Here is a 16,118-nt window from a genome sequence, read left to right on the forward strand (position 1 = left end):
TTAATCGTATAATTTGTTCTAGATTCATCTGGAAGAGAATTTACTCGTTTGTATTTCTATGGAGCTAAACTCGATAAAAAGTGAGAAAAGTTAACTTTACCTATGCTGCGCCTTGACGGAGTCGTACTTTTGTCAGGGTTTAAATACCCTATAGTTGTTGTTCTAAATGCTGTACTATTCCTAGTCATACTACACAAGACTTTACCGAGAGATCATTCAGCCATTGATCATGTTTCTTGGAAGTTCGGAAAATCGATTGTTGCAATTAGATCCTGCGGAAGGTACTAAACGTGAGAAATTGCATTTGCACGTTTGCGCAATTTGGATCGGATATGTCTAGATTGAGTTTAAATAAGGGCGAAAATAATATAAGAGAGTTCTCTTCATCGACTCTCTTTTCTTCAAATTAAAGTGACAAGATGCAAGTATGGTTGCACTTTTTGCTCATAAATCGCTAGGTTGCGATGCAATCTAGCGTCTGAGTGTAAAAAAGTTCGATTGAATTTGCATCTTGTAACTTTAATTTGCAGAAGAGAGAGTCGAAAAAGAGAACTCTCTCATGTTACTTCCACCCTTATTTAAACTCAATCTAGATGTGGTTTTCAGACTCGTAGAGCTCGATAACGCGTTAAATGGTTTACATATCTTTTACGGCGATGCCTGCACTCAAAATTTTTGATAAAAGTAAGAATACAAATCGGCCAGAGAAGTATACAAGAAACCCTGACAACTGAACTTTTTTTTTCATATTTTGTTTTTCATACAACTGCATATAAAAACGTGGGAATGGTGTTGGCCAGGACAACTACTTTTAATTTAATAATCCATGTTAGGTTGGAGTTAAAAAGGTGAACATGTTTTCGTTGACAAAGCGTTTTCTCGTCGTTTCTGGACGTATATTTACAAAGAATCTTATATAATTTGGAAGTCACTCGTAGACTTCATGGCCTTTTGGGTTTTATTATCAAATTTTTCGTGAGATCGAACACAAAAATTCTATGTTTAGGTCAAGCTAGATTTTATAAGACTTTATACACGATCACAAAAACGGCAAAAGTCAAGAAAGTGAATCTGTGAATTAGTTCATTCGCTTTTTTTTTTCATTTTACAATGTACTTCGGATTATGTCCAATCGTACTCCAAATATTTGGCTTTGGTTAGTTAAAGTTGGGGTGTGGGACCAATTAGGTAGGGTCCTCTGTTGGTCACTTTATGCTATAAAGGCAGCACCCATTTATTACGTTTATTCAGTGGCGATTCCCTAACCTCAAATCTACTTGTTCAAAAAACGTAAATTCTTGAGTTTTCTTATCAATATCTTGTAATTGGTGCAAAATGACGAGAATTGTCCTTTCCGTCCATTTTCAATTTGATTCTGATCCTGAATACTTCGCAAATTCAAGATCAGAATACACAGTATGCAAGACAAAGTTTGCCGGGGCAGGTAGTTTATTATAAATTCGGTAGAGCGAGCTCTAAAAATACCTGAGGAAATGCGAACAGATTAGTAAGAGGAGGTTGAGATTCCGATAAAGTGTGTTTAGCACGCCAGAAAGGAGAGCTAATATTTTTTTCTAATTTGAGTAGTTGAAAAAAAAAATCGATTATTGTTTAATCGATTATTTATTTAGAATAAATGGACAGTTCGTCAGAATAAACGTCATTCGGATGACGCATACATTTAGTGTGTAGTAGTACCTCTTCTGCCGCTTGGTGGCGACACATTCACTAAAAAGGAGTCGCCGAAAATTCGTAAGAGTAACCTATATTGTTAATATAGTATATTTGATTTTTTGCTCTCCTCAAAAACCTAAACAGTTTTCCAAACTTTTTATTCCTGTATGTTCTACATTTTAGCTGTAGTTTGATGATAAACATTAATGAATTGGTTAAAGTTTGACCGTAGGATAACGAGAGCCAAAAGTTTGTCGCACAATGGGGCTGGCAAAATCCGGTCCTTACTGTATTTTGAGATGAAAATCACCTCCTTCTGCTTTTCCTTTCATACTTCTCGTGAGAACGATTTAATTCCTGTTGTAAATCCCCTCGTGGTTTCTTCATAAATTCTTACTGGGAGCCAGAAATGCTGTTTGATTTTTTTTCAGAAATTTCTGGCAGAATCCACCAGGATTTTCTGGGATTTCTCAGCAATTGCTGCTGAGAATCTTCCATTTTTGGAGAACTTTCAAAGAGCAATTATTTGAGGAATCCCAGCTGAAAATGATTGAAAAACTCCAGCATTCTTGGAGAAATCCTTGTAGGGGTATCTTATGGTACTCTAAAAGAAATTCCTGGAAGAATCCTTGGAGAAATATATGAAGGAATCCTTGCATTACAAGAAAGCTATGTATAGGAATCATGGGAGAAACCTATGAAGCAATCCCAACAAGCATTTCTAGAGGGAATCTTATCAGGCATTTTTGGAGTGATCCTTAGAAGGTTTCTCCAAAGATTTTTATAGGAATGTTTCAAGAATGCCTGATGGGTTTCTCTAGAAAGTCCTGCTGAAATTCCAGAAGAAATACCTTGAGAACGTCCATAAATTACGTCACGCAAAATTCGACCATTTTCAACCCCCCCTCCCCCCTATGTCACACTTTTTGTATGGGAGCTCTGAAATTTTTGTATGAGTTGTCACACTTTGCTGAACCCCCCCTCCCCCCTCAAAGCGTGACGTAATTTATGGACGTTCCCCTTCAAGAATTCTTCCAGGATTTTCTCCTGGGATTCCTCCAGGGACTTCACTTGAAGTTCCTCATGAAATCCACCAGTGATTTGTCTAGGGATTTCTCCAAAAAATTATTCATTAATTCCTACAGGGACTTTTTTTTTGAAAATTCCCGCATTCCTCTAATATTTTATTCAAGGATACCTTTTTAAAGTAATTCGTCTTTGCCTCAAGGGAGTTCGCCATGAATTCCCACAGAAGTTCCTCCTGTGGTTCCAGGAATTCCTGGAGGGATTTCAAGAGCCAGAAAATGGTTGAAAAATCTCAGAAAGAATTGCTGAAAAAGTTTTAGTAGGAATTCCTGAAACAATGCTGGCAGTAATTACTAAATATATTCCGCGAGAAAGTCATAGAGAAATCTTTGAAGTATTCATGAAAGGAACCATAGTAGAAATTAATTAAAGAACTTCAAGAGAATCCCAGAAGGAAATCCTGGAGAAGTACTAGGAGTATTTTCTTTAGAGGAACACCAGCAGGCATCTCTTGTGGAATTCCAAGAGAAATTGTTGGAGAAATCTTTTGATAAATTTACTAGGAATTCCTCCAGGAATGGCTAATGTATTTCTTCTAGCATATTTTGCTGGGATTTCTCAACGGGTTTCGTCAAGGATTTCTTCAGAAATTGCTCTGATGATTCCTTTAGGGATTTTGACAAAGACTCCTCTGAGAATTCCACTTGTAATACCCCCAGATATTTCTTCAGGAACTCCTACTAGGACTTCTCCAAGCATTCATGTTGGGATTTCTCAAAAAAAAAATAATCAGATAGTACTTCTCTAGTTATTTACCTTAGGTGTCCTCCGAACTCCTGGAATATTTCAAGCAAGAATTGCTGGAGAAATCCCAGCAGTATTCCAGGTGCAATTTCAACAAAAATTCTCAAAGGAAATCTGAAGAAAATCTCCAGCAAGAGCACAAAAAGGAGTTCCTGGAAGAATCCCCATGGTTATTTTGAAAAAATGGTGAATATCTGTTGGTATCAATAGAGTAGTTACAGCAGGGATGGGTCCCATGACGAACAATTGGAGGAAGCACGAATTTCTAGAGGTACTCTTGGATAAATTCTAAGATTAGTCCTTGGAGGAATCGTTAGGAAAATCTCTGGAAGAAGCACATGAGAAATTCCTGAAGCAGCATTCTTGTGGAAATTCCTAGAGAATTTTGTGGGGGAATCTTTTGAAAAATCTCTGTAGAGATCACAAAAGAAACTTCTACAGGAATCCCAGTGGTCGTTCCTAGAGGATTTCCTAGATGATTTTGTTGAGAGTGTACTGTTGCATTGCTCCACATCAGCGCGCCCCTCGGTGCGCCACGCATAGAGAATTCATCTCCACCCGACTGCAGACCCCATCGAGCCGACGCCGTCGACGCGGACAGCGGGTCTGTTTACCGTTATTTTTCACTGCAATCCAAGTTGACTATCGTCGCGTCTAAACGTGTTTTTCCATCGCTTTAAATAAAGTTTTCTACCGAAAGTATTTCTCGCGTGTTTTGTTATTTCGCGCTTCCTATCCGGATTCCCGCACGCTGTTCTCTGCTGCCGTTTGTCCACCTGCGCCATCAGATTTCCCAAAGAAACTCTTGGAGGAATCCGCAGAGAAATGCCAAGAAAAACTCTGAGAGACATCTGTTGAGTAACTTTTGGAGAAATTCTCTTGGAATTCCTCCACGAACGCCTAATGGAATTCTTCTAGAAACTCTTGCTGAGATTGCCTCATAGGTTTCTCCAGGGATTCCTACACAAAGCCTGCTTGTTTCCTCTAAGGATTCCTATAGAAATTCCTCTTGAAATTGCTCCACAATAGAATACCAGCAGAAATGCCTGCTAAGAATTCTCCACGAATTCCTGCAGGTATTTCTCAAGTATCTTCAGCTGGGATTTCTCCACTACTTGCTCTTGAGAGCCGTCGAAGTATTCCTGGAGGATTTCCAGCATGAATTACCTGAGGAGATCCAGCAGTATTCCTGGAGCAATCCGAGCTTGAACTCCTGAAGAAAGCTCAACTGGAGTTTCAGCAGAAATTATACAAAAAAAATTCAAAGAAAATTTTCAGGAGGAGTACTTGTAGAAATCCAGCAGAAAATTTTGAAGACATATCTGGATGAATCACAGCAGGAATTCTAGTAGGAATCTCAGCTCTGCATAAGCAATTCCATCAACAATTGCTGCCGGAATCCTGAGAATTTCTTCAAAATTGCTCCCGTCATTCATACAGGGATTTTATTCAGGACTCCATCAGGAACTATATTTAGGACTGCTCCACTGAGATGCAGACTGTTCAACTTAGAGCGTTATTCCAGTAAGAAGGAAAAAAAGCGGATAAAGGTGTATTTCATCTCCAAGAGTTGCTTTCACGAGAAGGCGAAAACATTACTTAATGAATCTGAATTCCTGTAGGAATCTTGGAATGAATTCATGGAGGAATCTCGGAATGAATTCATGGAGGAATCCTGGAACAAAATTCCTGCAAGAATCCTGGAAGAAATCCTGGAACTCCCGGAAGTCTTTCAGAAGGATTTCTTGAAGAAATTTCGGAAGGAATCTTTGTTGAATTTTTTAAAGGAGATCCTGGTACCTTGTTAGGAATCGCAGAAGAAACTCCAGGAAAAAAAAAAACCAAAAATAGCTCCCCAAAAATCCTGGAGGAATCTCGACACACATTTCTGGAGGAATCTCGGAACTCCAGCAATCTCAAAAGCAATCCCGGAAAGCGTTCCTAGGGGAATCCCAGAAATAACTCCTGAAGTTATCCCAGATGAAACTTTCATAGGAATCTCGGGAGAAACTCCTGAAAGAATTCCAGAGTGAACTTCTAAAGGAAGGTTAGGTTAGGAACGCCGAGCATTTAGCAAACTTGGTTTTCAACGGGGTCTCTTCTATCTTTTTTTTTGTTTGCTCAGATTCATAAAACTTTAACCATGTTAGAGCACTGTACTGTTTTATTTTTTTAGAAACTTGAAGTTTACTTTCCTTGTTGTTTATGAATTTAGAATAATTGTGAAAGAAGCAGTAATTATTCGTCCCAAGTAACATTTTTAGTCAAATACACTAGAAGAGGTTCTTTAAACCATCATAAAAAAAAACAAAATTAAAGTTATAAGGTTTTATAACAATTGTCAACACCACTTCAAGACTTATTGGTCATCAAAATGTTACCTTGGGGTGTCCAATACTAGCACTTTTATTTTTTCTGTTGGAAGACCTGCTGAACACATGGCGGTCCCGGTTATTGCCAAACACATCTTATTTAACCATTTGAAGCCGATGTCAGATCAACTAGAATATCATAGGCCATCCAAACTGTTCTTGAGTTCAAATCCAAAAGTCTACGGGTGTAACGGTAACTTCTTTCATCATACGAAGCTACGATTTGCAGCTTATCATGTCCAGTAAGTCTTCTGAAAGACCAGTAGACAATATCAGATCAGTCGGAATATCCTAGGCCATCCAAACTGTTCTTGAGTTTCGATCCTAAAGTCTACAGGTATCACGCCGAGGACCTGGGATCGAATCCCACTCCCGACAAACTCACAATATGTGAGTTCTTCCTTCGGAATAGAAGTAAAGCGTGGGTCCCGAGATGAACAAGCCTAGGGCTAAAAATCTCGTTAATACAGATAAAAAAAAAGTCTACAAGTGTAACGAAAACTTCTTTCATTATACAAAACTACGATTGCAATCAACCATGTGCAGTAAGTCTTCTTAAAGTTCAATAGACAGTATCAGGTCAGTCGGAGTAGCCTAGGTCATCCAAACTATTCGTGAGTTTATTCCCTACAGTCCACGGGTGTAACGGTAATCGTACACACTGTCCTACAATAGGCCCATATAGCCGAGGCGGTAAACGCACGGGTATTCAGCATGACCATGCTGAGGGTGACGGGTTCGATTCCCGGTCGGTCCGGGATCTTTTCGTAAAGGAAATTTCCTTGACTTCCTTGGGCATAGAGTATCTTCGTGCCTGCCACACGATATACGCATGCAAAATGGTCATTGGCAGAGGAAGCTCTCAGTTAATAACTGTGGAAGTGCTCATAGAACACTAAGCTGAGAAGCAGGCTTTGTCCCAGTGAGGACGTTACGCCAAGAAGAGAGAGAGAGAGTCCTACAATATATAACATGGTGTCTACAGCCGTAGTAATATCTGTTTTGCTGTTTTGAGTTACACAACATTACCTACCGTAATGATTGTATCAAATTTATTTAATTGGCGTTAATAAGGCCGATGCAAATATTTAATTTGTTTTATGTCACCCCCCCCTCCCTTCAAAAATCCCAAAATATTGAAGGGGCAAAAAAAAACATGGCGTCCCATGACTCCACTTTCAATAGAAAAAATGTTTACAAGCAACTATTTTTCAATAGTTGAAAAATATTTTTTCAATAGTTGGTAAAATTTGTAATTTTTCAATAGTTTTTTTTGTTTGTTCCTTATTTATTTTTGTCCTCGTACCCTATGGGAGGTCTCGGACATAAAAGAAAAATAATATTTGCATCGGCCTAACAATTAAAATAAAATTGAATCAACAATTCTTCACAATGACTACAACTAATGCAGGTTTCAAAAAATGAGTTTCATAAAAGTTTGAACAACCATAAATATTTCAAAGGTACAGAGCTATGCCTCTTAGTTTTTGAAGAATATCAGTATATATGGTTCATTATGTATCATTATGTAGTGTAGCAGGCTAGCATTGCAAGTTCGTCTACCGTCTACCCCCGTTGTTGGTTTGAACGACAACTCATGCAAACCAACGGGGTTCACTTTTAATTTGAAATTAGTAACGGGCATCGAAAAACACACTGCTGGTAACCTTCTATGCTGTTTTGATTAAGAGTTCAGTTTCACCTCGACGCTTAAACCATTTTTAGTTTGAACGATGTGCAGATTAGCGTAGGTCAAATTAAAAAGTGTCCGAACTAGGTGTGGTCAAGTCAACTGGGGTAGACGGTAGATATAAAGTTATGTACTGCATGAAATATTGGATATCACAAAACTATCGTAGAGTGACCCTTGAGAGTCTAGAGGTTTATGGTTTATTTGATTATTTAACGTTACTATCTAAACGAAATTATCAACTAAGCACGATAACAGTAGGGAGGACCCATAATATCCCAAAAATATATAACAACTCTTATTGTTTCTCGAACCGCTTTGATAAATACAGTTGATTATTATGTAACACTACTTAACCTAGTGACAAAAGCTTGGTGTAGATCTGAAGCTACGGTCTCCGGAGTAGTTTGGTTGATCTGGAATATCTCAAACGTATCATGAAGTGCCAGATGGATTACATATTGTAATGCATAGCCATTATTTATGGCGAAACACAAGAAATTATGATTGTAGATTTGAAGGACTTCATTATAGGACAGTTTGGACGACCCTGAATGTCCCAAAAGTTTATAATGATATCTAGTAGACTTCAGGTTGGTCCAGTAATCGCGGTTGATTATGCAACGTTACTCAGTATAACACCCAAGCAACACACATGAAGTTTGATAGATTCTAGTAAAAGGCGTAATTATCAGATACCCGACTTGAAAATTGTAACAAAAATATAACTTAATCCTAACAAAACATGATATTTATAACTCACTAGCTGTCCCGGCAAACGTCGTACTGCCTGCCTACTGTGTTTTTTGACATGCAGCTCCATAGGGACGTCCCCGGCGAAGTCATCTGTATGGGAGCCCCCCGTTCCAGAGACCGGAGAGGTCCCGCACCAAGCTAAGAACCTTCCCCGGCCTCAAACATACCCACAAACAAAATTTCACACCGATCGGTCCAGTAGTTTCCGAATCCATAGCGGTCAGACAGACAGACAGACAGACAGACAGACAGACAGACAGACAGACACACAGACAGACAGACAGACAGACAGACAGACAGACAGACAGACAGACAGACAGAAATTCATTTTTATATATATAGATTGGGATATAATCATGTTCAACATCCTTGATGTTTTCAAAATATTATAACTCAATTATATCGCTTTATGTTATAAATGTTGTCTAATAACTCATTGTATTATAATTTAGTTTTGAATCTTCGGCATTTGAAAAATAATGTCACAAAATTATATCAAATTTTGATAGAAACTAGTAATCCTGAGGCTAAAATTCATATCATATTTTGTTATAATTTTGATCTGATTATACCCAAATAGGTTGTAATCTTGATTAGACCAGTGCAATTTTTGTTACAATTTTAGTTATTTTAACATCATGCTGCATCTAGTTTATAACATAATAAGTTATAGAAAAATATTATAACATCATAACACATTATGATATAAACTTGATATAATTTTCTAGTCGGGTAGCGATCTTTGAACTGTTATAACTCTGGATTCAGTAAACTGAATGGAAAGAAATTTTCAGCGTTTATGACCAAAGTTATGGTTTGGAAATTTTTGATTGAACTGGAAATTGTTAACTTGGGGAAAAACACTAAATTATAAAAACTTCAAACTCTTTTCAAAATTCAAGACGGCAAATATATTTAATTTATATTCTCTCTAATTCTAACTTTAAATAGAATAGTTCGATCTTCCCCAAATTTGAACCATTGATAGACAACTAGTTGATCAATTGACAGTTAAAATCTGAGATTGTTTATGCCCTTTTCGAAATGTTACAGCTAGTTAACCATTTTTCGTAAAGTGAAAATTTTGCTTGGGTAAATAATTTAGACACGAATTCCTACTTATGATATTGTCATGAATCAACAGCATGTTCAATTGTTACCAAACAAAATTGGAAACCTCTGGCCATGGACCACTGCAATAGAAAGCCGGAGCGGCCGGCGAGTCGGCGTTACCTAGGCAAGTCGTGTCCGTAAAGGACGTGCGGCACGTCGTGGTGTCGTGGCCGGTATTGGTGGTGGCGCGGTAAAATAGATAGATCAGAAGAAGCTTGTAAACCTATATGGAATGGCACATGTGCGCGGTGTGTGACCGTACCGTACCGCACCTACAATTGATTGTACGTACATTCCCGAGCGGGTCGAGTACAGTGCCAGCCAGTAGTGATGTTGGCAAAGAAGCAACCATTCCATTCATCGTGTACGTAGGCTATGCGAATGCGACACCACCCCGATAGAGAGTGTGGACAAATTGTAATGCACCTGTGTATAAAAAGAGTACAATTTCAACCGGGCTGCATCAGTAGTAATTTCGGAGTCGAATCAGTGATTAGAGCAAGTCTCGAAACCAGCCGGTGACCGGAGAATCCAAGTGAAGATGAAATTCTTTATTGTGGTATGTTTTTTGAAGTGATTTGTTGGACAATTTTTTTAAGGACTTCAGATTATTTGTAGAAGAGAGTTGGAGAAGAAATGAACTGTGACAGTGATCGAAAGTTTTACGATGTCTGAATAATTCTTAACACATGTGATTTTTACAATTTAAACCAACGAGTATTCTCAGACAGCTTTGATAAAACGACATAGCAAGAAATTAAGCTGATCCGTCACATAAAAAATACAAACGAATAGTGAACTGACTGACAGTGTTGATGGTGTCTGGGTTAAATTTTTTGTCGAAGATTTTTTTTTTTGGTTTCCTTGGGCTTTGAATGCATAATATACGCTAAAAAATAATAAAAAAAACACGAATAAATTAGTTGTTGTATTACGTGGACTGGAGGTGCGCAGATCGATTTTCTGTGACATATGATGTACATAACCGGAGCGTGGAAAAGTCGAACGCCTTCCTTGAAAAAAGTTCAAAAGTCTGAAGTGTTTCCTTAAAGTTCTCCAAATGTTTCTTGAAAAACACAGAATTTATAAGATTCCCGTAACATTATTAGTCCAGAGATGACTCAAGATATATAGTGTTTATGGACAGGCCCGGATTTAAGGGGGGCCAAAGGGGGCAAATGCCCCGGGCCCCCCAATTAGGGGGGCCCCTAAAGAATCCTGAAGCACTATACATTTTGTTCAACAAAATTATATAAAACTAGCTGTACCCGGCAAACTTTGTTTTGCCTACTGCGTTTTTTGACGTTGCAAGTCCCTAGTCAAGTCCAAGTCCCCGTTCAAAATGCACGAAAACCCGATTTTCAATAAAACTCCCAATTTCTTCATGTTTTAGGCCTCATAAACCTTCCTTGGGTGAAAACTAACAGATCAAAACTTAGACGACCCAAACCGGTCCATCCGTTCGCAAGTTATGCGCGGTCCCACGTATGCCACTGCATTTTTATATATATAGATGCATTTCAACAGACGATTAAGCTTTATAGATGTCCTAGAGATGTTATAAATGGGTTCTTTTAAGGACAAACGTCTTGAAATCCCGCTTCAACTATGCATCAGAATTTCAAACGCACAAATCTCAAGAAGCAAGCTTCAAACAACAGTGCATTTTATTATTAAAAATTAAAAGATCAGGTGCTCTGGATTTGTTTACGAAGAGATTTATGCGCTCGAAAACGTGTGTAGGTGACAAAGTCGGCCATTTTGGCGGCCATTTTGGGATCCTAACAAGTATGTCCTTAAGGCATTCAGATTATTTCATAACCTAAATTTTCACTTGAAAAATTTAATAATTTTTGATAATTTTATATCAAAATCCTATGTTTCATAATATTTGGTGCAAACATATTTTGCTCTTTCGATTATAGTAGGCTATGATTGCCATCATTAATCTCACGTTCTCATATTCATCCTATTCGAAATCAAGCGATTACGGTACCGATTGACTCCGTTCTTTTTGTTTTCATGCATGCTCACTTCCAACAAAAATACAAAAATAAGAAACAAAACAAACAGGATTGAATCCTTTGTTTTTCGTAGGATGAAAATGGGAGCCATATGCTTAGAAAGTAACCAGTACCCTATGTGGCAGGAAAAAATGCGAAGGTGTTTTTCAACTTCAAACCTTATTTTCGTCTATTTGACGCTACTTAATTAATATCTGTTTTAATGTTCAATGATCTCTAACAGCCTAATTTTCTGAAAATTTTTTGATTTTTTTTCGTTTTTGTCACTACCTTTACAAGACAGCGCTTGAAACTGAAGACAATCAACATTTTCAAACCATAATATCATCAAATGTATGTGCTAATTTCAATGAAACTACATGGCTCTGGATTAGTATGGCTTGGGTTTTCATCTCATTATAGTTTATTGATACTTACTTTTCCAACTTACATTATTACAAGTTGAAAATCAAATATATTTTTTTTAAAGTTGACATATTCAAAATTTTGTTTTGGGGGCCCACTTTATAAAGTTTGCCCTGGCCCCCCCCCTAAGCCTAAATCCGGCACTGTTTATGGAACAACTTTATGAAAAAAATATCCCAAAACTTCAAAACAATAGAAGATTCCTCTAAAAATTTCTACAGAAATTACGCTGAGGAATTTATTTTTCCAGAATAGCAACACAGAATTTTGATGCACTTGTGGCACCTGGTATATAGTCATACAAACCTTGACTTATGACAGAAGCAACTTTAAATATAAATCGCGTATCTAGGATCCCAAGTGTTAAGCGGGAAGCTGTGACTTTGAAACTCAGTAGAATGAGTACAACCGACATAGTTGGTTGGGATTATCACAGTATTTAATCTTCGTTCAAGAAAATGTGCTAATTAATAGTTATGTATGTAACGAGTTGCAAAAAGTTGATTTTTTCAGCACGAGCATTTATCCAACGAGGCTTGCTTTGTATGCAACGAGTTCCATACAAAATTTTATGCAATTTTATTTATAATGCAACTCATTTGAGTTGCATAATGTTCATAATGCAACTCAAATGAGTTCCATTATGAACATTATGCAATTATTTTCCATTACGCAACTTACACAGTAAAACCGCTCTGCACCAAAATGTGTAAGACCTACTCATAAATGCATAATCTCCATACCACTCATAAAATGTGTAAGAGTTACACTTTCACAAAATCTGCTCCACAAAATCGTTAAAGTTGCATTTTTTTGTATGACAATCTAGCTAGATTTACTAGTGACCTTGGCGAACCAAAAAATATAGCCTTTTCGCATCTAGAATAGTGTACGAGCAGATTTAGTGAATGTGTAACTCTTACACATTTTATGAGAGGTATGGAAATTATGCATTTATGAGTATAGGTATCCCAAGGAACATTCACTCATTTAACCAACATTGCAATGACATTTTTATTCCACATTTGATTGAATTACAGTTTTCATCACAGCTTCTAATCAGGCATTGTTCTAACAAAGTGGAGAAGTTATTCAGCAATCTTTTCTGCTAGCGCGATACACGCTGTACAGTCGAATGTAATCTGTGTTATATCAGCCTCATATTGAACTTGTATTCAGCTATAACAAGCTGCTACGAAAACAAAAACAAATTTAAGTGCGAGGTGCAATTACAGTCCAATCTTGTTTATTTGCCGCATCTAAACGCATTTATAACACACAAGCTCTTCTAAAAAATTCCCAACTTGGGGTTTGAACTCGTGAACGGGTGATTGGGAGACCCGTCGCATGCCTCGCTGAGAGTGAAACATCTTCGCAAAGCTGTGAAAGATCAATATTCAAATTTATGGAAGGTTGTAAATATTTATTAAAAAAATTGTGAAGGTGACTTGAAATTGCTACGAAAACTAGGAAATGTTTCGAATATTTAGCATTGGTGTGCAACAAACATATGTTGATATCAATACGTATTTAATAATGAGGAACGTTCCAGTACTGCTCTATTATAATCACTTTGAACTGTTGTTCAATCGAAAAGTGATAATCGAACAAATAAATCATAAATCCGTTTATATAGCTTACTGTTAAACCATTATTGAACGTTTCCACAATAGCTGAAGTTTTAAACATCAAAAGCATTTCTTCAACTTATGTAGACCACAATAATCAGCTATCGGAAACTGTGGAACATAAGCTTTTTAACGCGTAAAAAAAAGTTCTTCTTCAGCTTATATTAAAGCTAGTAAGGACAAATCGAACAAACAAAAATTGATGACGTTTGTTAAGCTTATAATTAAATTGCTGTTCACATAGGTGCCAAATGTTGCATTTTGGCTTATTTGCAATGTAAATAGCATCATTTTAGCTTATTATTCAGCATTTGGTTTTGTTCAGCTGCGAATGTTATAAACCAGCAATAGTTAGACATGCATGCTTATTTATGACTTTGAATGGTTTCTTGGGCACTAAAATGTGCAGCTGAGCAGTTTTAGCGTGCATTTTACTTGCATTATAAACTGGTACGTAAAAGTTGGTAATTATGATACTGAAATGAGTAGTATAAAATAGAAGTTATGACACCGAATTGCATAAAAATATTTATGATTCCTCTGGGATATCCCTATGAGGTCACTCCCTTAAAAATATGGTAACTTGCTAATGTCGTCTCAAAAGTCTAGGTCTATTCTAGACGTTCTAGCATGTAACGGGTATAAAGTTGCATTAATAAGTTAGAATAATTGTTAAATGTGTTATAAGTTTAATATTCGTGCATGCTTTGTGACTCATGTTGAATTATTGTAACACGCATACAAATTTGTTTGGAAAAAATCTGCTAGATCTTGTCTAAAGTTTCTTTGACTTATTGGATTCTTGGTTTAGACCTAAACTTTTGTTTTAGGGAGTAAGCCCAAACTTTTAATCAAAAATGCTACAAGGAAATACACAAGCACAGAAGTTATATCGCCAAACTGTTCCAAGATGGTGGGCTTCGTGGCCGTGCGGCTAGAGGCTTCAGTCATTTAGGCGTTTTGTAAGCCTCGGAGTGTGGGTTCGATTCCCGCTCCAGTCGGGGAAAACTTCGTCAAACGGAAAATTCTCCACTGGGCCACTGGGTGTTATGTGTGTTGTCCGTTGTCATATATTACCCAAGTAACACAGAAAACATCTTCCAGAAATAGATTCAAAAAAGATGTATTATAATTGGATTATAAGCGAGAGTCCAAACATCTTCAGTTAAAAATATGATCTAACTTAGTAAAGCAATAACAAACTGATGCATGATGCCATCAAAATTTTTGGAAGTTAAGGTTACGTTTTAACTACTTGAAAAATACATGTTAGGAGTATTATCGTTTTTGTTTTTAATGACATGTATCGTGAAACATCATGCAAACCAATTTTTCATTTGAAGGTAAAACATGTTACATTAACGTTGCAAGAACGTTGATGATATAAATATTCCCATCCGTAATCATTCCTTAAATTAGGATGTTCCCTTATTTATCACCATCACTTAATTATCACAAGGGAATTTGAGCTTAGCGGAACTGATTGTTCATGCTCTGCTCTAATATTTGCTGACGATAATTTGCGGAAAATCATCATTACTGAATTGGCATTGATAATAAAGTTGAGCACAGGTAGTATCGCACATAATAGAGCTTGGAAACTTGGAAAGTTGAGTTATTTGACATCAACATTGTGGCGCATCGCGTTGATCGCAAATTTACCAAGCAAATCACTCGGTGCCAGGAGTTTATTTGAACTCATCTACTTACCTGGACCATACTTTCATCGTCTATTTACCTGTAGAATAATTTCCACTCATAAATCCTAAGAAACACATCCAAATGTTCGTCAAACTGAGTCTACAAGTTTGACAACAAATCCGTTTGTTTTGGTTTTGCTATAGCTGCCTTTCATATACCATTTTGTTATATTATTGTTCAAACAAAGTATGCAGAACTAGTAAAAAACATCTCCTAACTGCGTATTATAGCTTCTTCAGCTGGTTGTTTAAAATACATCAAAGTGATGTTATTTCAAAGTATGTTAGTAACACGCAAAGCAATATGTTATTAAGATGTTTAAAAGGCGTAGTTTAAACGTTTTAGAGTCAAATTTACTTTCTTTGGCGATCAATGATGACTTCGAGTTAAAACTACAGTGCTCACTAAAAAAAACATACATTTTCACATTAAATGCAAAGTATGCCAGAAATTGTTTGTTATATTGTTAGAGACACAAAATTAAGAAATGGTTTTTATTTTATGTTCAAAAAAAATTCCCAATAAATAAAAGTATTGGAAATATTTTCTTTTTCAACACTGTTGGACGGCACTGTATTAGAATGCCACCATGTTGTTTTCATCGTAAACTAGATTGAAAAGTATTCGAAATGTTAAAAAACTTGCTGAATGTTTGTAGCATCAACCATTCCATTGAAAGCGCATGAATTCATGGTCACTGAAAACTACTATTTCAGCATAAATCTGGGTCCGCACAAAAAATTTGACCACGGTACTGGGCAACGAATAGCATGATTATTTAATAAATTTTCGGAGGTTTCATAATAATGTTTGGCCATCAGCATTTCGTAAGGGGGAGCTGAAAGTAAAATTGTTTTTTTAGACTGGAGCTGTCAGATTGTATAGTTTGCATTTGGTAATAACTTACTTCCTGCTAACATGATCA

Source organism: Aedes albopictus, chromosome 2, assembly GCF_035046485.1.
Source record: "Aedes albopictus strain Foshan chromosome 2, AalbF5, whole genome shotgun sequence".
Classification (NCBI taxonomy): Eukaryota; Metazoa; Arthropoda; class Insecta; order Diptera; family Culicidae; genus Aedes; species Aedes albopictus.